The 21,610-nt window shown below is 30.8% G+C and overlaps 1 pseudogene; it reads right to left on the reverse strand.

Moving 5' to 3' along the window:
• Positions 1–506: 506 nt before the first annotated feature.
• On the reverse strand, positions 507–2,161 carry LOC150038868 (uncharacterized; annotated as a pseudogene).
• Positions 2,162–21,610: the final 19,449 nt, after the last annotated feature.

Raw genomic sequence — 21,610 nt, forward strand, 5'->3', positions numbered from 1 at the left:
CTAATTCTAGTGTCCACCATGATGATGCTTCATCAAATATCACATTCCTTGATGTATAGCTCCATTCTTTGCCCTTCCATCGACAACGTACCACTGAATTTGAGATTATGGTATTCCTTAATATCATCAGGTCTAAACACGATGATCTTGCCTGTTGATGTCAATTGAGATACTGAAACCAAATTCTTCTCCATTTTAGACACATAAAATACGTTCTCTAGTTCCACTTGATTGGAATTTGGGCGAGGCATTATCATAGTTTTGCCAACTTGGGATATTGGCAACTTTGAGTTGTTTGCAATTACAACAATTTGACTTCCTTTGTACTCATATGTGTTTTTTAGCTTCCTCTTATCTCCTATCATGTGGTTAGAGAAACTTGAATCAACAATCCAATCATTTCTATAATTTACCTCTTATTCATGGAGAGCCAACACTTTGTTCTCCACCACATTAGATGTGGACCGGGGGTTAAGATCTCATGTTGCAAAGCATGTCTCTCCATCTCACTCTTCTTCAATGATTCTTTTAGCCTGGGAGGTGACTTCGTTGCTTTCTACTACTTTTTTCTTTCGACGACAATCTCTGGCATAGTTGCCTATCTTTCTACAGTTATAACGTTCTCTTTTTCTTCTATGCTCGTGATTTTGATTAGTTTTACTAGCTCCCCCTACATGAGAGCATTTTGAAGTTTCTTCATCTTTTTTTTATCCTACTTTCTTTTGATATTTTGAATAACCTTTTCTTTGACCATTAAAGAGCGTTTCTTCCTTATGCTCTTTAATGTGACCTCTGACATTTGCTTAGCCAATGCTTCTTGATCGACAAGAATATTTTCTAGGTCAATCAAAGAAGATTGGACTGCCCAACCTTGAATAGCAACAATAAAACTTCTATATTCAGGTTTAAGACCATGGATAATAATTCTCTTCATTCTTAATTTCGAAATAACGAAAATAGAATCTAATTCGAAGATTTCATGGCATAGAGTTTTTATCTTGATGAAGTATTGGTTGATAGTCATCTCCCTTTGAGTAATTCATTGAAGCTCGTTCTCTAGACATTTCAATCTTGCATTATTTTTCTTTGAGAAAAGTGAGGCGAACGTGTCCCATGCTTTCTTAAGCGTCTCCGCTGTATTGATATGCTCCAACATTTCTTCATGAATTGTAGTTTTAATTACAAACATGACCTTACCTGCCTTGATATTCCATTTCTTCAAAGTGGCAACATCCTCAGGTGGATTTTCTTTATTGCCTCCCACAACATCCCACAAGTCTTGGCTTTGTAATATGACTTCATGCATGTGGACCATGTGTTTGGAGTTTTGAGTGTTGAGCTTCTTGATTCCTCCAACAACTTGAAGGTCTCCTATCAATTTATAGCGATGAATGCACTCCACGAGTATCTATGTCCCAGACAACAAACTTCATAGTCCTAGACTGCACTCGATCTTCAGAAGCTCCACCACAACAAGCTATGCTAGCTTGAATCTAATACCACTTGTTGAAGAAATTCGTACAAAAGAAAGAGAGACAATCACTTTTGAAGAAATAAACTTTTATTAAGAACTTAAAAAGATGGACACTTTCGAAGAGAATATTCTTTCACTCTCTCAAGACACACTTACTACTTTTTACTCAAAGTTTCTCTCTAACTTTCTTGCTTTCCTTTCTTCCCTCTCTTTGCTTTCTTGGCTTACAAATGGAGCTACACCCCCTATTTATAGTCATGAGATTTTTGGAGTGCAAGCAAAATGATCTCTCTAGATTATTCTTGGATTCTAAATATTTAGATATTTCTTGGTTTATTATCTAAAGGAATTCTCTAAAATTCCTTATACCTAAGGTTGTTCTAGAATATTTCTAGATTTTTTCCTTTGAGATATTTACTTATACTTCAACGTAGTTCTAGAAAAATCTAATTTACATTTTTATGTCATATGGTAGATACTTCAAGAACATTCTAGACTAGTTAATATTGCTATATATTTTAACATAATATTGAATTATTATCTAATCTATTATGTTAGGTAAATTTTGCTATATTTGCAATTAGTTTTAAGTTTTGCTATTTTTTTGTAATATTTTAGTCTCATTTTGCTATACAAGCAAAAATCCCAAAAACTCTACATTGTCTATTTGCGAACACAAACCTTCATGGTTTTTCTCTTTGAAATTATTAAAAAGATCTCGTACTAATGAAGATATATATTTGTCATCTATGTATACCTATAATCCTCATTTTATTTAACTAATGTGAGACTTTGGTCGTATTCCCAACAATCTTTCCTTCGAACAAAACACCGCCCAAAAATAAATGAACGAATGAATGAATTGAATATATATATGGAATGATATAGATCAAAATTATATTTTAACTATTAATTAAATATGTTGGACATAAATTTTAACTCTAGTCACTATGTGTACTAAAATTTAAATCTCTAGAAGATTAAAAACAAGATTGTTAGTTAAAATATATGTTTGTTTTTAGATCATTATGTTTCGTATTTATGGTCTCGATCATACTGAAGCATGAAAAGATTATCCTCCATAGTCCCATTTACATATACTAGTAACGAACCACATCTGTGCACGTGTCTATGAATTCTTTAGTTTGTTAAGGGTATTTGCAAATATAGCAATGATTTAAAAATTTAAACTTAATTCTCGAATTTTTTATTATTACGATTTTATCCTCATTGTGTATCAGTAGACGTATCTGATGTACTTTATACTTTGGTATATGAGTCAACCAATATACTTTATATTTGGTATATCAATAAATAAATATAATTTATTTAAAGATTATCATTTATACAACTGTTAAATCATGACTTTAATTAATAGTGTTATGGTTGACACTGTTTGTTCAAATATCGTTTTATACCCCTAAACTTTGGGCGTTGTATCAATTTAAACCCTAAACTAATAGTTACATCATTTTAAACCCTAGACTTTGTGAGTTGTATCAATTTAAACCTCAAACTAATAATTATATTAATTTAAACCCAGAACTTTAAATATTGTACATTTAAACCATGAACTTTCATAAATATATCAATTTAAACACTTCATTATGTTTCATATGGATAAGTATAGTGTAAGACTTGTAATTTCATCAATTAAAACTCTAAATTTATACAAGTTTGATAAAAGAAAATAAATGTTTTGTTTGATATTTATCAAACTAAATCTGAAGAAAGGTGTAAATTGATACAATTATGAAAGTTTAAGGTTTAAATTGATATACTTGTAAAAGTTCAGGTTTAAATTGATACAATTATTAGTTTGAGGTTTAAATTGATACAATTATTAGTTTGAGGTATAAATTGATCCAGACTCAAAATTCAGGGTTTAAATTGATAAAGCCCCAAAAGTTCAAGGTTTACATTAATATATTAGTTTGGGGTTTAAATTCATACAACCCCTTATAAATTAATTTTTTTCCTATTATTTTTGTTTCTTGTTTCATTTTGATACAAATTTGATGTTGATGGTATATATTAAATGCATTAATTTTGTCAAATGATGTACCAAATATAAATTATAGGAAATTTGTACCAAATAATACAAATAGGAAAAGAATCTTGTCATATATTCCATGCTTAAAATAGTTGCTAATATAGCAAATATTGACCGGTCAAGCGATTATTTTTTAAAAAATTCTAAATTTACCCTCTCTTTCCCTTTATTAACTTTCCTTTTTTTTTTTTTTACTTTTTTCGTTTTCCTTCTTTTAACAATAAAGCTCTTCCATTTGGGTAGCGTTCCGCTTCCATTTTATTTCTTTTTCCGTTGCTTCCTCTTCGATTTAGTCTTTCCGTGATATTACGACCAGTTCCAATTCGTGAGTTTGTTTTCCTTTTCTCTATTGCATCTTCCATTGTGATTTTGTTCTTTTTTTCGATTTTGTTTTTCATTTTTTTCGATATCTTCAGCTCATTTACTCTTTTCTTTCTCTTTTTCTCAAGAACCTAACGATTTCTTTAGCTCACTATGAACAGAGTGGATTGTGAGGAGAGTTTGTTGTACTTTCATGAAGTTTTACTTTCTTCATTGCATTATTCACTTTTTCTTTGATATTTTGATGTTTGATCGATTAATTAAGTTAGGGCTTGCATTCTTCACTCTTTTCTTTAATGATTTTGAGGTTAGCGTTATTCACTCTTTTTTATATATATTGTATAGTATTTCTAGAAACATATCAGTCTATTTTGATGTTTGATATTTTTAGGTTCGATATTACGGCTATCTTGGCTTTTTGTTTGTCATTTGTGATTTTTTGCAATTTTCATTGTATTAACTTTGGGTTTGGAAGCTGCTGTCATCAATCGGAATATATCAGTTGGCTATCATTGATAGTGACCATCATTGATAGAATATATGTGACTGCAATCATTTTTTTATGTGTTCATTGTTTCTTATTGATATTTATTGAAAGACATGCCTAGTGATAGATTGGTACTAATGATAGCGATAGGTTTATATTTTCTTTTGATAGATATTTGAACCTATTGATATTGTTATTCAAGAGTTTTTCTTTTACCTTCGCAGGAATTTTAAAACATGGTTATTCCAATAGTCGTTTTTCATAGTGAAATATAGAATGAAAAACACTATTATGTGAATTACAAATCTACTAGAGTTTTAGTAGATGATATGATAGTTTTTGAAGATTTTGTGGGTTTAATAGTAAAGGAGATTTGTTTGAATGTTTCTACATCTTTTATAGAATTTTCAACTTTATTAGATTTTGTTATGAATGAAGTTCAAAATGTAATTCAAATTTGTGAAGATAAGGATGTAGCTTGGTTTGGGATTTAGTTAAGGAACACAATATGAGACATCCTTTGGTTTCTCATGTCACTAGTTTGTATATGGGAGTGTCTTCTAATGATGTTTCTAGTGGAGCTTCTAATGGAGCTAAGAATTATTTGTCTGTTGTTCTTTCTTCTACGCTTATGATTGATTATGGTGATTTTCAAATGATTATGAATATACAAATTGCTCGTGATTTGAAATAAAATGATGTATTTTTTAGTAAAGAGATTTTATCAAATTGTTTTTACTTGATAACAATCAAGAAGAATTTTGAATTTAAGATATAACATCAAATTCAAGAGCAATTGTGTTTCGATGTGTTCAAGATGGTTGTCAATGGTATGTGAGGGAATCCCGTTACAAGCACAGTGTTTTGTGGATGCTTAGAAAGTTTATTGATATTCATAATTTTTTTATAAAAAGTGTTCAAAATTCTCATAGGCAAGCTTCTTCATCCTTAATAGTTGATGTTTGAAAAATGATTTTAGATTTCGTTCTTTTCATACCTCAACTCCTAGTGATATTATAAATAAAGTTCGTAAGGAATTTGGAGTAAATATTAGATACTATAAAGCATGGAGGACAAAAGAGAAAATAATGAAGTCTTTGAAAGGCGATGCACATGAATCATATGCTTTGATTCCAAAGATTATTATGAAGTTAGAAGATAGGAATCCAGGTTTATTTTATTTTTTCCAACTTATCAATAGATTGTATGATCTATCAGTGATAGCTTCTACCACTGGTAGGAATCTATAACTGATATATTCCATCACTAATAACATGAAAATGATGGAAGCTATTGGTGATGGACTCCAACCAATGATATAAGTTACACTGATAGGCATCAATCAATTATATACCTTTTGTAATTTGACTTGTTTATTTTCATATTTATGTTATTTTAGGTACATTCACTGCCTATGAAGCTGGCATAAATGGCAATTTTAAGTACTGTTATATGGCTATTGGAGTGTGAATTGAGGGTTGGAAGAATTATAAACCTAATATATCGATTGATGGCACGTTCTTGAAATGTAAATATGTTGGGACTCTTTTGACGACTTCAACAATTAACGGCAACAATAAGATTTTTCCTCTTGTTTTTAGTACTGTTGACTTTGAAAATAATCCATCATGGAGATGGTTTTTTGAGAATCTAATGAAATTTTTTGGTGAACAAGAAGAATTAGTCATTATTTTCAATCTACATTTTAGCATTCCAAAAGGTGTTATGAATGTTTTTTCCAATTGTTGAGTATTGTGTTTGTCTACGACACCTTTTGTAAAATATGAAATTGACTTAGAAGGATTCTTTAATTGATGACTTATATTATAGTTGTGAAAAAGCTTATACAATTGATAGGTTTGAGTTTTATATGAAATAGATGGAATCGATATGTTCCTACTATTCGAGAACATCTCAGTAAAGTTGGTTTTGAGAAGTGGAAACATGCACATTCTAGAAGAAGAAGGTACAATATGATGACTACAAATGTTTCAGAGTACTTGAATAATATTTTGAAAGAGCCTAGAGAGTTTCGTGTTAATCTTTACTTGATTTCATTAGAGAAATACTTTAAAATTGGTTTTATAAAAAAGGTTAATCAACATTATCCATGAAGATCGTTTTAACTAATTGGGTAGAGTCTGAGTTGTGAGAGCAACACAGTCAGTCAAGAAGCTTCAAGGTACAAAATTGGCCATTAGCATAGAAAATATCACTAATTTCAATTAATCAGTGATAGCTTCTATTATTGATAACATGTTATCAGTTATAGAAGCAATCACTGATAGCTTGAAATCATTAATATTTTTTGTTTTCACTGATAAGTTGAAAACATTCATCAGATAGTGAGAATATATCTTATATTTAAATTTATATTTTAGTTTCAGTGAAATGCCATTAGTTCACCTAGTTGATTATATTTTGTTTATCAGGTTGATCTTATTAAGAATAAAGAATATAAAGTAGTTGATGGAGATAATCATTTTGTGGTAGTTTTGGCCTCTAAATCGTGCAATTATCGTGTTTGGGATTTTGTGGAGATTCCGTGTGCTCATGCTTGTGCTATTATTTGTGGGCTAAATTTAGATATATATGCTTTTGTGTCAGACTATTGTTTTTCCAGTACACTGTTATCAACCTATAAAGGATCAGTTTATCCTGTTGGAAATCATTCTGACTAAAGCTTTGTTGACATTGGTGTGAATGTATTACCTTTAATAGTTAAATGTCCAGCTGGATGACTACGAAAACAAAGAATATTATTAATTGGTGAAAAGAAAAGCAACTCAAAGTTCAGTCGATGTCATTACCATGATCAAAATTGTAGGACATGCAAATTGCCATCAATTGTTTATTGAAGAAGCTTATTTTGTTACTGATGTTTGTCAATTTATCAATGATAGTAAGTGAGACAGCTTGTTATTGATGTTTATTAATTAATCCATTAGATAGTGAGATGACTTATTTTCTTACTAATGTTTGTCAATTTATCAATGATAGTTAGTAAAACGAACTTTGTTGTTAATATATCTATATTCTTTAGCCAATATTATGATCTTTTTTTGCTTTAGCCACAGGAAAGAAAGAAACTTGTGATATTTCTCTATATTAATATATACCAGTGATAGCTTCTGTACCTGATTTTGTTTTTCTTTACCCACAAGAAAGAAAGAATCTTGTGATATTTCTCTATACTGATATATATCAACGTTAGCTTCTGTCACTGATATTAGGCTATCAGTGATAGATTCTATTATTAATATCACGCTTTCAGTGATACCTTGTATCACTGATCTCAAGTGTTTAATGTGAACAAATCGGTGTTTAATTTTTGAAGTGAAGAATTTATTTCATCCACTTTAACTATCTGAATATCTAAATGAATTAAATCTCTTCTCTTGATAAGAATTTATTTGAATAAAAGTAACTATACTAAAAGATAAATATTTTGGCATTAGTGATAAACAAAAGCTATCAATGATAGTTTCTATTATTGATAGCATGTCTATTACTGATACCATGCTATCAGTGATAGAAGTTGTGTTTAATGTTTGAACAACCGAACTATCTGTTGAAGAACCCTTAAATAAATTGAAAGTTGTAACTATATAAATCTCATTTCTGAAAGATATATATGCATTTTGAAATAAAAAAATCATGTAAAGTAAATAAAACTTCATATCATTTATACTATAAGTAATAGATGCTATCATTGATAATATGTTATCACTGATAGTATGTTATCAATGATGTCAGATATCACCGATAACATGCTAATCTTACACTTCAAAATATCAATCAATCAATACTTACCTTCTTTCTGGTTATATGTTATTCATCTGCGTTCTCTTCCTCTTCTTTATCTTTAACCTTTTTTTCTTCTTGATCTTTCACTTCATCTTCAAGATCTTTCTCTTCATCTTACCTCTTTGCCTCCAACATCTATAAGTTTCAAATTTGCATCTAAAAGCTCCAAACTAAATGATGGCGCTTTGTTCTTCTCAAGAGATCCTTGAGATTGTTTTTCGCCATCTTTTCTTTTTGTGGAAGTTGATCACTAATAGGTTCTTTTATGTGGCCCAATATATCAAGAATCTCCTTGTGTTTTTCATGCATGCCCTTCTTAATGTCTTCGAGTCCTTTTTTAGTTCTTCAAATCCTTCATGTACTGATGCTATTTGTCTTCCAATTGATATTTGTTTCCCTTCTTTTTCCTCTTTTGAATTTCCATCTCCTTTGTTGCCAGCTTTACAAAATACCTATAGTAGTTTGATTGTAATTCTTGTTTAGTTGGAACTAATGAAACAACAAAAAACTAAAAGATTAATAAAGATGGCAATGATACTATCGTGACCTGACAACATGGTTATAGAAACAATCACTGATTTCAAGTTGTTACTGATTGTTTCTATCTATGATAACATGCTACCAAAGATAGAAGCTATCACTGATAGATTGAAATCAGTGATAGAAACTATCACTGATAACTTGAAATCAACGATATCTTCTATGTCATTAATTAGTTATTAGTGATAGAAGTTGTCATTGATGTTTCAATGGTATCTTCTATAATTTGATAGCATGCTAATAATATATAAATAAAGGAAATAATAATGATAGAAGACTTATACCAATGGCTTTGAAAATAATGCTATTGATGTGTTGCCAATCATTAGGTTCTTGAGATTTCCATTGAGTAATTCTAGGTCCATCACTTATTATTCTCCGTGCAAATCCAATAATAGGGTTGGATAATCTTGGTATAATCTCGAAAGCCTAATATACCAAAGCAAGTGGAAATCTTTGAAAGAAAATTGAAGATGGGATGACACCCTTCTTAAAAAACTCCGCAGTCAGTTCAAAGGACACCCTGCCCCATGGATATGATCTAAACTTTTCTTCATCATCCAATACTTTAAAATATTTCCAATTTACTTTGTTATGTTCTTGTATGGGAATTAGGAAGCTTTCTAAAAAATACACGATTTAAAGTTTGACATTTACGTCAATGGGTATATTGGCATAAGAACCTAACAAATTAAAAGTAGGTTGAAACTCTCTTCTTACAATTTTCGTAATTGTCTTGAAAAAGAAGTTTCTAATTGTGTTTCCATTGATTCTTTTTCACTATAGAAATCATCTACAATGTAATTCTCACAATTTAAACATGTTATTAAACAAAATTCCTTGAGGCCAAACTCTAAAATATGTCCTTCTATATTAAATGCCAAGATATTTTGTTTCATAGTCGTGCATTGTCTTCTAATAAGACGTGATCTGAGTTGGATGGGCACCATTTTCATTTTCATATCTATCACGTACCCAAAAGGACCTTCCCTAAATTATTAGAGGGATAGCTCATCTAATCTTCCTATGTTGGATAGGACTTCTAAAGGTTATGAAGAAGCTGACTTTCAATGGGTTTCTCCATTCACTTTCTGGAACAATTAATACATTTTCGTATTTATATAACAACATAAATATGAGAAAAAAGCAACCACTAATATATATAAATTTATAAAATATCATTAAGCAATAAAACCAAAAACAGATAAAGCACCTAAACTATAAGACAAGTAAGCTTCTCCAGACCATACAAGTACGCGGCGAGCCCATGCAAAGGGTTTAGTTAAGATATGCCAAATTCCACCAAGTATACAAATGGAACCTAACCATACATGTCCCCCAACTATATCTTCCAAATTGTCCACACTACATTTCTATGTTTCGATGCAACAACAAGATGTTATTTGTGGACCTTGAGCTTCTTGTGCTTTTTTCCTGATGATGTTGATCCTTCCAATAATTTTCTCCTTCCTTTCTCCATTAATACTAAAAAAAAAACTACAACAATATCACTTTATGGAAATATTACATTCATATCATTGATAGTAGCCTATTAAAGATATCACTTAAAGATGCTATCAATGATATCCTTATAATATTATATACTGTTAGTGATACTATCAGTGATGGATACTATTAGTGATAGCAATAAAAGAGTATCACTAATAATAGCTATAAAAAATGTAAATTGATAGCATAATAAATAATCAGGAAATCAAAATATAGGAAACAGAGATAAAATCATCAACAACCTATCAACATATTATTAATATAATCGGGAGGAACAACATACATAAAAAACATAGTTGCAATTACTTGCAGACTAAATTAGCAATCAAGCACAGTACAAAGAACTTCAGGATAATCAACTTTTATTTAGGAAAAAAATCTATCACAATGACCAAATTGTGTAATAAACCAGTGAGTGAAATCCCTAAAGAAGATAGAGAAAGCGTGTAGCCTTAATTTGAAGGAAATCAATGAACTATCAAAGCATATCAACAAATACCATTTGAAATTGAAATCAAACCTTCTCACACTGATTTTACGAAGAGGAATCAGCAACGATAGATGACAGTCAAAGAATCGAAATCACTACTATCAACACATAATCAAACATAGTAAAAAAAAACTTCACATAATCAACTTTTGGTTAGAAAGAAAAGCTATCACAATGACCAAATGTGTAATAAAGCAGGGAATGAAATCTCTAAAAGGATGAAGAATGCATGTAGCCTTAATCTAAAGGAAAGTAATGAACTATCAACAACATATCAACAAATATATTTGAAATTGAAAGTAAACCTACTCACACTAATTTTAGGAAGAGGAATCGACAAGAATAGATGATAGTAGAAGAACTGAAATCACTATTGTCAACACACAATCAAACACAATATAAAAAACTTCACATAATCAACTTTTATTCAGAAAGAAAAGCTATCACAGTGACCAAAATGTGTAATAAATCAATGAATGAAATCTCTAAATATCTGGAGAATGCATGTAGCCTTAATCTGAAGGAAATCAATGAACTATAAAAAATATATCAACAAGTATCATTTGAAATTGAAATCAAACTTAGTCACACTGATTTTAGGAAGAGCAATTGGCTACAATAGATGATAGTCGAAGAATCAAAATCACTATTGTCAACACATAATCAAACTTAGTACAAAAAACTTCACATAACCAACTTTTGTTTAGAAAGAAAAGCTATCACAGTGACCAAAATGTGTAATTAAACAGTGAATGAAATCCCTAGAAATGATGGAGAATGCGTGTAGCCCTAATTTGAAGGAAATCAATGAACTATCAACAATATATCAACAAATATCATTTGAAATTGAAAACAAACCTACTTACGCTGATTTTAAGAAGAGGAATTGAAAGCAATAGATGATAGCCGAAGAACCAAAATCATTACTATCAACACACAATCAAACACAATACAAAAAACTTCACATAATCAACTTTTATTCAGAAAGAAAAGCTATAACAATGACCAAAATGTGTATTAGATCAGTGAATGAAGTCCCTAAAAAAGATGGAGAGTGTGCAGACTTAATTTGAGGGAAATCAATGAACTATCGACAACATATCAACAAATATCATTTGAAATTAAAAGTAAACCTACTTACATTGATTTTAGGAAGATGGGTTAGACCGTGGAAGAAGGATGGTTGTCGTGAAATAGGGCTTTTCTTGAAAATGGGTCAGATCGTGGATGTCAATTTTCGTCTTTTCAGACTACTGGGCCTAAATTTGTACTATATTTACAATTAGTTTTCCCTTGTTATATAAACTCTAATATTTATGAGATAATGATTATCTATGCAAGCAACACTAAACTATATTAGTTAATATGTTTTATCTTCATTTTTTATATGATTCTAATGGTATATAAGTTATATTTAATTTGGTATATCAATGGTATAAAAATATTTAATATTTCAATATATTAATTGATTGATGTACCTGATTTAGAGAGAAAAGGAATATATCAATGATATTGTTGATATACCAAACGTGAAGTATATCATTTAATTAGAATGATACTTAACGTGTAATATGGACATTTTAATTGTTTATTAGTACTAAGTCAAAATGAGATCATTAGTGTATCAATAGTATATCATAATGAGCTCAAAATACAATACTAAGTATTTAGTACATCAATAATTTGTCAATGGTCACTCAAATTTTATTTAAACCGTAACATATATGTATGAATAGTATATTAGTAGTCATTAAAAATTGAAAAATTTTCACAGATAGAAAAAATGTTAAATTATTTACAGAAATATGAAAAAACCACTGATAGACACTAATAGACTTCACTCAGTGTCCATCAGGCACTACAAGAAAATGGACCTTTTTCGAAGGTCAAAACCTTCGATAAAACATTTAATAGACCTTCGATACATCTTTTTTCAAAGGTTATCTCAACCTTTGAAAAGTGTCGAAATAGATCCCATTGAAAAAACTTTTTCAAAGATTTACTAACCTTCGAAAAATATTGTTTTTCAAATGTTGATTAACTTTCGAAAATTATTATTTTTCAAAGGTTATATATCTTTGATAATTGTCAAATTATTTATTGATAATTATTTATTATCAATTAGTCTTTTTCGAAGGTTTTTGTTATTTATAAAGTCTTATCATGTTATTTTCAAAAATTTTAAAACCTTCATGAAAACTTATTTATCAACAATTGTATATCCTTCGAAAATTCTCTTACAAAACCTTTTAGCACATTTATTGACAAATCTCGGAAGGTTGTTTTTACTAATTCATCAACATGTAGTACCCTGAATTACAAAGTATAAGAATAGAATAGAAAAAATAGACAATGACATGAATGAAAGTAAACTTGTATGTCATAAAAGTACACCAAAAGGCTATCGAAATTCTATAATATCAAACTACAATTGATCAACTAGAAACAAATTTTTTACGCATCTCTGCCATCATTTTTTGAAATCTATCCTCAAAACGATTTTCTAATTCGCTTATTTGATGCCTAAGTGCTTCTACCTCAACCTCTCTTTGTTGTTAGATTCTTTTCTTTGTTCGGACTCATTAAGACGATGCTCAAGATCGCGTATGGTAACGATGATCCAAACAACTCAGAAGGAGTAACACCTACTCCATAACTATGAACACGCCTGTGTTTCTCCAGTCCAAATACTCGTACAAAAAATCTCATCCTCATTCATGTCAAGTGTACCATCAATCACTTGAGAAGCATATGATTTAAGTTCCGACTACAAATACAAATTCACATATTATAATTCAAAACTAACACATATAAATTCAAATGCTTACAACAAACAAACACATGTCTTTGTTAGAACCATAATATTTGATAGATTGAAATCTACAACAAACAAACACATGTCTTTGAAACCCATTTTAGATTCACCAAATTCTAGGAATTCCATTTTTATTTCTTTCCTTTTATTGATCCAAATTGCATCAGAAATCTATGGAATGTTAGATTTTGTGGAAGAGAATAAGAAAAATTGAAATAAAAAAATAAAACAACGAGCAATTTTCCTAAGAAGTAGTGAAAGAAAAGGGAAAGAAGTAAAACAAATAAGATCTTGGAGAAATTTTAAACCTCTATAATATAGAAAGATCTTAGACTGCATCAGTTTGACAAATTCCTAATCTTGAACTCTAAAATGACACTATAGTCTAAAGTTACTATAATTTTTGTTTAGTCTACAAGTTGAAAACTTGGAAACTACTAGTTTGAAATATTCGTACTTCACGATGATAAATATCGTAGGACAATGATATGAGTTTTCTATAGATAAGACTTTGCTTGAACAAGATATGTTCTATAGCTCATCAGACAATAGTCTAAGAATTCCGAGGGAATAAGCTAGAGACTTCTTTAAATCAATCATTTCAAGAACAGAGCAACAGAGATGATAAATTAATTACCTTTACTCAAACTTTAACCCATAACATCATATCTATCCATTATTTTGTACTTATCATTTTCTCCTGTGTAGTTTCATTCAAAGCCAATCCATTATTGCTCAAGTGAGTTAGCTCCCAAATTCTAATTCGACTTCGTTCTTCGTTAGTGACTCGAACTTATTTAAGTGAAAATATTATATATTAGATAATTTGACTAAATTAGAAGAAGTTTATGTAATTTTTCATCTAATTACCTCTTTTTCAACTATTTGTTGTATACTTTGTGAACCACATGTGTGATATACATTCAATTTAGAACGGTTCTTTTGGTTTCTTTCACACATCTCCTGTATTTCAAAAGTAGAGTATGAGCATCAATAAAAAAAAAAATAACAATAAGTATAATTTTTTGTATGTACAAGAAAAAGATATTAGAATACAACCTGATATTCAGTTGACTTCCACAACTTTGAAAGATATTCTGCATCTTCTCTTGTAATTCCTAGTGGAATATTTACTAAAGCTTCTGCAACTGTATCATATTTGTACAACTATTTTTTCTTTAAACTTTCTCTCCAATGATTATAAGATCGGTGAATTTGAAGCAATACTGAAGTCTCATGACCTTCAACTTTAAATCGTTCCTGCAAAAAAAATAGTAGTTGTAATCTAATTATGTAGGAAGTAAATTAAAGGGAAAAAATTATTATTTTTTCACATACCAATGTAAGCTCAAATAGTTTCCTTTTTGTTGTTGTATCAATATCTCTCCAACTTTTTACTTGTAAAGGAGTAAAGTTGACTTGTCTAGCTAAGATAGTGCATTGGTTTTTAAAGATATCAACATTATCTCCAACGGGTCATTTCTTCCTCCATGATACTTCAAATCTAATCTCATGAGGTATTTTAACTAGTTTGAGATTACGTGTGGGACCACATACTTTTCTTGCTCCAAAAGAAGATTCTAAAGTAAAAAGAAAGAAAAGAAAGTAAGTTACTAACAAATAAAAAACAAATAATATATATTATAAAAAACATGTTACCTCTAATAAGAAATTTTTCATGACTAGTAGTTGATTTAATTTCTCCCGTAAATGATAATGAAGCTTCTAAATGAACTTTAGATTTTGTCGAAAATTGTTGATCTTCAACTATTTGGTTAGATGTAGATGCAATCGTGGTATTCTTGTGACTATCTATACTATTATTGTTGTTGAATCTGCTTCTTATTTTTTTCATCCTTTACATAAATAATGAACTTGTTGGAAAAAAAAAAAGTTAGATAAATAACATAATAAAAATTGAATATTAGTTTAAGAAATAAGAGATCATATATTATAAAGTTAAAAAGAGATTACCTAACATAAACGATAGACAAAAAAAAATTAAGAATTAAATTGCTCTATTTATGTCTTCTTCGTCATCTTCTTCTTGACAATCTTCATCTATGATCAGAAGGATATTGTAATAATCTCTTGAATCAACTTTCAACACAAAATACAAAACCGGGTTTCTTCTATCTTCAAGGTAAAAAACTTGTTCAGATTGGCATGCTAATACAAATGACTCATTTGTTGCCAATGTGTACATTATATTCACACTAGTTAGTCCATGATCATCAATTCTAATTCATTTACCAAGACCGTTGATATTCCACCATTTGCATTTAAACAAAACGACCTTGTTTCTACTCATATATTGTAATTCAATAATATCATGCAATACACCAAAGTATTCTTGATCATCAGTTCCTCTCACCACTATCCCACTATTTTGTGTTTTTCTTAAATCATCACCATCCTTGATACGAAATCTAAATCTATTAACAATGTACCCTTTGTAGCATGTTACTTCTTGTGATGGGCCTCGAGATAATCTAATAACTGTTTGTCAACTTTGTTGCTTCCATCGATATATAATTTAGTAACCTACATAGAAAATAGTATCAAATTTTAAAATGAATAGAAACTGTATAGATGAATAAATATCATAACTGTTGTCTTTTCTCACTTACATGATCTTCAAATCATTCTACAAACTCTTTATCATGCTTTTTTTGTGCGTTTCTAGGGTCAAGATGTTGTAATCCTTGTATGTGCTCACTAAAAAAATACTCACAAAATGCATTTCTTCAAATACTCACAAAATGTGGAACTTTTAATTTCTTCAAATACTCACAGAATGCATTTCTTTCATCTGATGACAATGTACAACATGAAGCTGGTAAGTATAATTTGTTTTCTTCTTGTATTGGATGCAATTCCTTTCTTATATCCATTTCTTCAAGATCAAGACGAGACTTCAAATTATCTTTAGTCCTCCCTTTAATATTCAATAATGTACTGATTACGTTTTCACAAACATTTTTTTCAATATGCATAACATCTAAACTGTGTTGCAGTAATAAAGTGCTCCAATAAGGTAACTCAAAGAATATGCTTTTCTCTAGCCAATCTTTAGAATGTTTTCTCTTTTTCACACTATTGCCAAATACATGTTCTCCAAATTGGTTCACTTGTTCAAGTATATCACTTCTAGAAAAATTCTTAGGAGGTAGGTTTTCTTCAATAAACCCATCAAATAACTCTCGTTGTAGTCTCCATTCATGTTCTATGGATAAGAAACAACGATGACCCATGTAGCACATTTTTTTACTATATTTTAAATAAAGTGATAGAGTATCAAAATTACATGAAGGACAAGCTAAAGTACCTATTATATTCTAACCAAATAAGTTTCCATATGCTGGAAAATCATTAACTGTCCATAATAATGTAGCACGCATGTTAAATTTTTGTTTTCGTAAAGCATCATAAGTCTCAACCCTTACATCCCATAAGAACTTCAATTCATCAATTAATGGTTGTAAAAAGATGTCAGTATCATTACCAGGGCCTTTAGGTCCAGGAATGAGTAATGATAACATGAAATAAGGCTCTTTCATACACATCCATGGTGGCAAATTATATGGGATAAGAATGACAGGCTAGACACTATAAGATAGACTCATATTTCCAAATGGATTAAATCCATCACTAGCCAATCCAAGTCGAACATTTCGAGGCTTTGAAACAAATAAACTATATGATTCATCAAGTGCTTTCAAGCAATAGTGTCAGCAGGATGCCTAAGAACTCCATCATCTACTCATCCATTCAAATGCCAAGTCGTACTTGATGTAGTCTTTCTTGACATGTATAATCTTTTTAATCTTGGAGTTAGAGGAAAATATCGCAAATTTTTTTGTGGAATCTTCTTCTTTTTATTTATTTCATTTGGCTTTCACCTAGATTCTCCACAAACTAAACATTCATCAGCTTTCACATTTTTCTTCCAATATAGTTGGCAATTATTAGAGCATGCATGTATCTTCGAGTAATGAAGCCCTAAATCTTGAAGGATTTTCCTTGTCTCATAGTAATTATTAGATAGATCAGTACCTTTTAGAAATGCATCTATTAATAACTCAAGTAGTAAAATAAACGATTTATTACTCCAACTTCCAAAAGACTTTAGATGAAACAACTTCATAATGAAAGACAACTTAGAATATTTTTTACACCTAGGAGAAAACTTTTTTTCTGCATCATTCAACAATCTATAAAACTGAGAAGCATTCTCATTAGGTTCTTCATCATAACCATGCTTATTTAATTCTCCTTTACCAATCCAATTATCCGTGCTAGCACCAAAATGATCCTCTAGTATTTCAAAAATATCTTCATTATCAGTGTCAATATCATTTTCTCCTACTTCATAAGTAAAACTTTCTTCACCATGCATTGTCCATCTAGGTAACTTGGAACTATTCCAAACATTAACAAATCTGCTTCAACATCATCTTGAGTCTTAAGTACTGTATTATTTCATCTTTTACATGGACAAGATATTTGACTAGTCATTGCATGCATAAATGCAAAATCCAAAAAACTTCTAATTTCGTTTCTATATTCTTGCAATACTCGATTTCCAATTTGCATCCAACTTCTATCCATGTTATACACTTCTTTCTAAAAAGTGTGAGATTACCTGAACCAAATTAGTACTTTAAGCTAATTTACAATTCAAAGAATAAAAGAGAGAGAATGACAATAAAAGAAAAGTAAATAATGTATTTAAAAGTAGTTTAAAGATCATCATAATACAAATAGAGAATCATTCATTCTATTCTCTTTTATTACACTTTGGGTTGATGTTGGCAAAAGAGTGTTACTTTGCATTATACACTTTGGGTTGATGTTGGCAAAAGAGTGTTACTTTGCATTATACACTTTTATGCACTTCAAAATATGAAATAGTAAGAGAATAAAAATGGGGAAGATGGAGATTCAAGAAGTATTTTTACCTCAAAAAAGCATCCACATTTGGTTAGATATTACTTTAAACTAATTATTACATCTACAACATCAAATTATTACTTTAAACTAATTTACAATTCAAAGAATAAAGGGAGAGAATGACAATTCAAAGAAAAATTCAGAAACCTACTTGTTTGAAGGTATGTACTCAATGGTCCAGTGGTTGGTATTGTTCCATACAAGTCATTATTTGAGACATCCTTGAAACAAAGGAGACACAATCCATCATAAACCAATCACATGACATGGCACAAAACTTCAATCAGGGATGTATATCACCTAAATGAACTAATACACAATGATGAAATTATACAAAGACTTACACAAGATTAATACTTGTAATTCCAGTATGTTCTTTCGAGATTGGTCCATTTAATCGATTATCATTAAGTCGTCTGCAAGACAAAATAAGAGTTTAGACAAAAGATTGTGAAAAGAAAGGGTCACGGGAGAAAGCATTCATTCAGATTTTACTTCCATCCAGAAACAAAAAGATAATAGCCATTGGTTTCACAATCCTAACATGTCACACCTCACCCCATCATTTAATTTCTGCATCTATCGCTTAACTCCAGCGACCCATTGTGTAGCTCAATCGTTTAGTAAACAATCTCGCTCTTAACAATCTCATGCATAGCCTATCATTTAGCTACCGCGCCCATCATTTACCTCCATCGTTTAATGCTGACGCCTTATCGTCTAGCGCTATTGTCTAGCTTCTACGCTTATCGTCTAGCGCTTTCACTGATCGTGCAGTACTTTGCCTATCGATCGCCTACCTCTTCGCTTAGCTTCGCGCATTGCTATACGATCGCCTACCTCATCGTTTAGCTCCTCGCATTGCTACACGATCGTCTAGCCCATCGTGTTATGTCGCTCACTTACTAGACGATCGTCTACCTCATCGTGTAGCTCTGTTCATTTGTTACACGATCGTCTGCCCAACGCCTTGTGCTTAACATTTCACTTTCTCTACTTTTGCTCACGCATACCCAATGCATGAGCAACTCTTGGCAACGCCTCTTGCAAATACTTCGGCTAATCATACGTCCAACCTTACAAATGCATGGTTGCCTTTTCACCTTACAACCTTACAAACGCATGCATCCAACATTACGTCTACTGAAATAAAAATATCCATTACAGTTCACAGAGGAAATATCACAAAAGAACATTCTGGTAAGCATTTGTATTTAAGAATATAAACCTTTCGTAAACTAGAATGGTTGATAATGTAAGAGCTACTTGCGAACCTGAAAGTGATGGAATGGCTTGGCGGAGCTGCTTGTGAACCTAAGAGCGGAGATCGCAGCTTGAGCTTTATTAATGATGGAATGGCTCGGTGGAGCTGGAACAGAGCGAACGAAACGAAGCTTAGCAGCGAAACGAACAGCGCAAAGATGAAGAAGAATCACGAAATCAAAATAGCAAGATGAGCGAAACGAAACGAAAATGAAATCAAAATAGTGCGAAGATGAAGGAAACGAAATAAACAAAAATAATGAAGCAGAACTGTAAACACAAGATGAAGAAGAACCACGAAATCAAAACAACAAGATGAATGAAACGAAACGAAAACAAAATTAAAACAGCGCGAAGATGAACAGAACGAAATAAGCAAAAACAATGAAGCAAAACTGTAAACATAAGATGAAGAAGAACTACGAAATCAAAACAGCAAGATGAAGTATGGATCTGAATGGCTACAAGCAAGATGAAGAAGAACCACGAAATAAAAACCCTAGAGGTGTTTTTTGTTTTCTTTTCTAAATTATTACAAATGCATATTTTGCTCAAAGGCTTCTACTAACCTTTGATAAAAGTAAGTATTTCCAAAGGTATTTTAACGTCATCGCCCAACGCCTGTTTCTATCGCCCAATGTCTATCGCTTTGTATTCCACCTATCGTGGAGTGCTTGTGCTCATCATTTAATGCAACACGACTATCGTCTAGCGCTATCGTCCAGCTTCTACACTTATCGTCTAGCGCTTTCATTGATCGTGCAGTACTTTGCCTATCATATAGTCCGATCGTCTAGCATGTCACTCCTCATTGTTTAACGTCACGCGCATCTTCACGATCATCTAATGCATCTGCCTATCGCTTAACGTCATCACCCAGCGCCTGCGTCTATCTCCTAACGCCTATCGCTTAGTACTCCGCCTATCGTGTAGTGTGTCTTCTCATCATTTAGTGCAGCACGGTTATCGTCTAGCGCTATCGTCCAGCTTCTACGCTTATCGTCTAACGCTTTCACTGATCGTACAGTACTTTTCCTATTGTATAGCCCGATCATCTAGCACATCACTCCTCATCGTTTAACGCCGTGTGCATCTTCACGATCGTCTAACGCATCCGCCTATCGTTTAACTTCATCGTCTAGTGCCTGCGTCTATCGCCCAACGCCCATCGCTTAGTATTCCATCTATTGTGTAGTGCGTCTGCTCATCGTTTAGCGCAACACGTCTGCTTATTACAAATACATATTTTTCTCAAAGACTTCTACTAACCTTTGATAAAAGTAAGTATTTCCAAAGATATTTTAACGATCTTTGATAAATGTTAATATATATTTTTTATTAAAATAAATCTCATCTTTATTAATTCTATTAAGGATAAATTTTTTCAAATGTTTCCTGAAATCCATTGATAAATTTGATAACATTGTTATATTTCTCAAAGGTGTTTTTATTAACCTTCAATAAAAAGTACATATTTCTCAAAGGTTTTTCCAATACCTTCAATAAATATATATTTTTCTCAAAGGTTTTTATTAACCTTCAATAAAAGATGCATATTTTTCAAAGGTCTTATCAAAGTCTCCGATAAATGTATGTCTTTCTCAAAGGTTTTTATTACCCTTCAATAAAAACAACATATTTCTCAAAGATTTTTTCAAAACCTCCAATAAATATATATCTTTTTCAAAGGTTTTTATTAACCTTCAATAAAAAGTACATATTTCTCAAAGGTTTTTCCAATACCTTCAATAAATGTATATCTTTCTCACAGGTTTTTTATAGCCTCCGATAAAAGATTGTCGAAATAGCTCAATTTTATGTATAACTACCTATATGTAAAATAGTAGTGTTTCTTGTCGAAAAAAGTGCAGCTCTATTGTGCTAACAACTTTCAATAA

Source organism: Benincasa hispida, chromosome 1 (assembly GCF_027475165.1).
Source record: "Benincasa hispida cultivar pf3 chromosome 1, pf3_genome.v1.1, whole genome shotgun sequence".
Classification (NCBI taxonomy): Eukaryota; Viridiplantae; Streptophyta; class Magnoliopsida; order Cucurbitales; family Cucurbitaceae; genus Benincasa; species Benincasa hispida.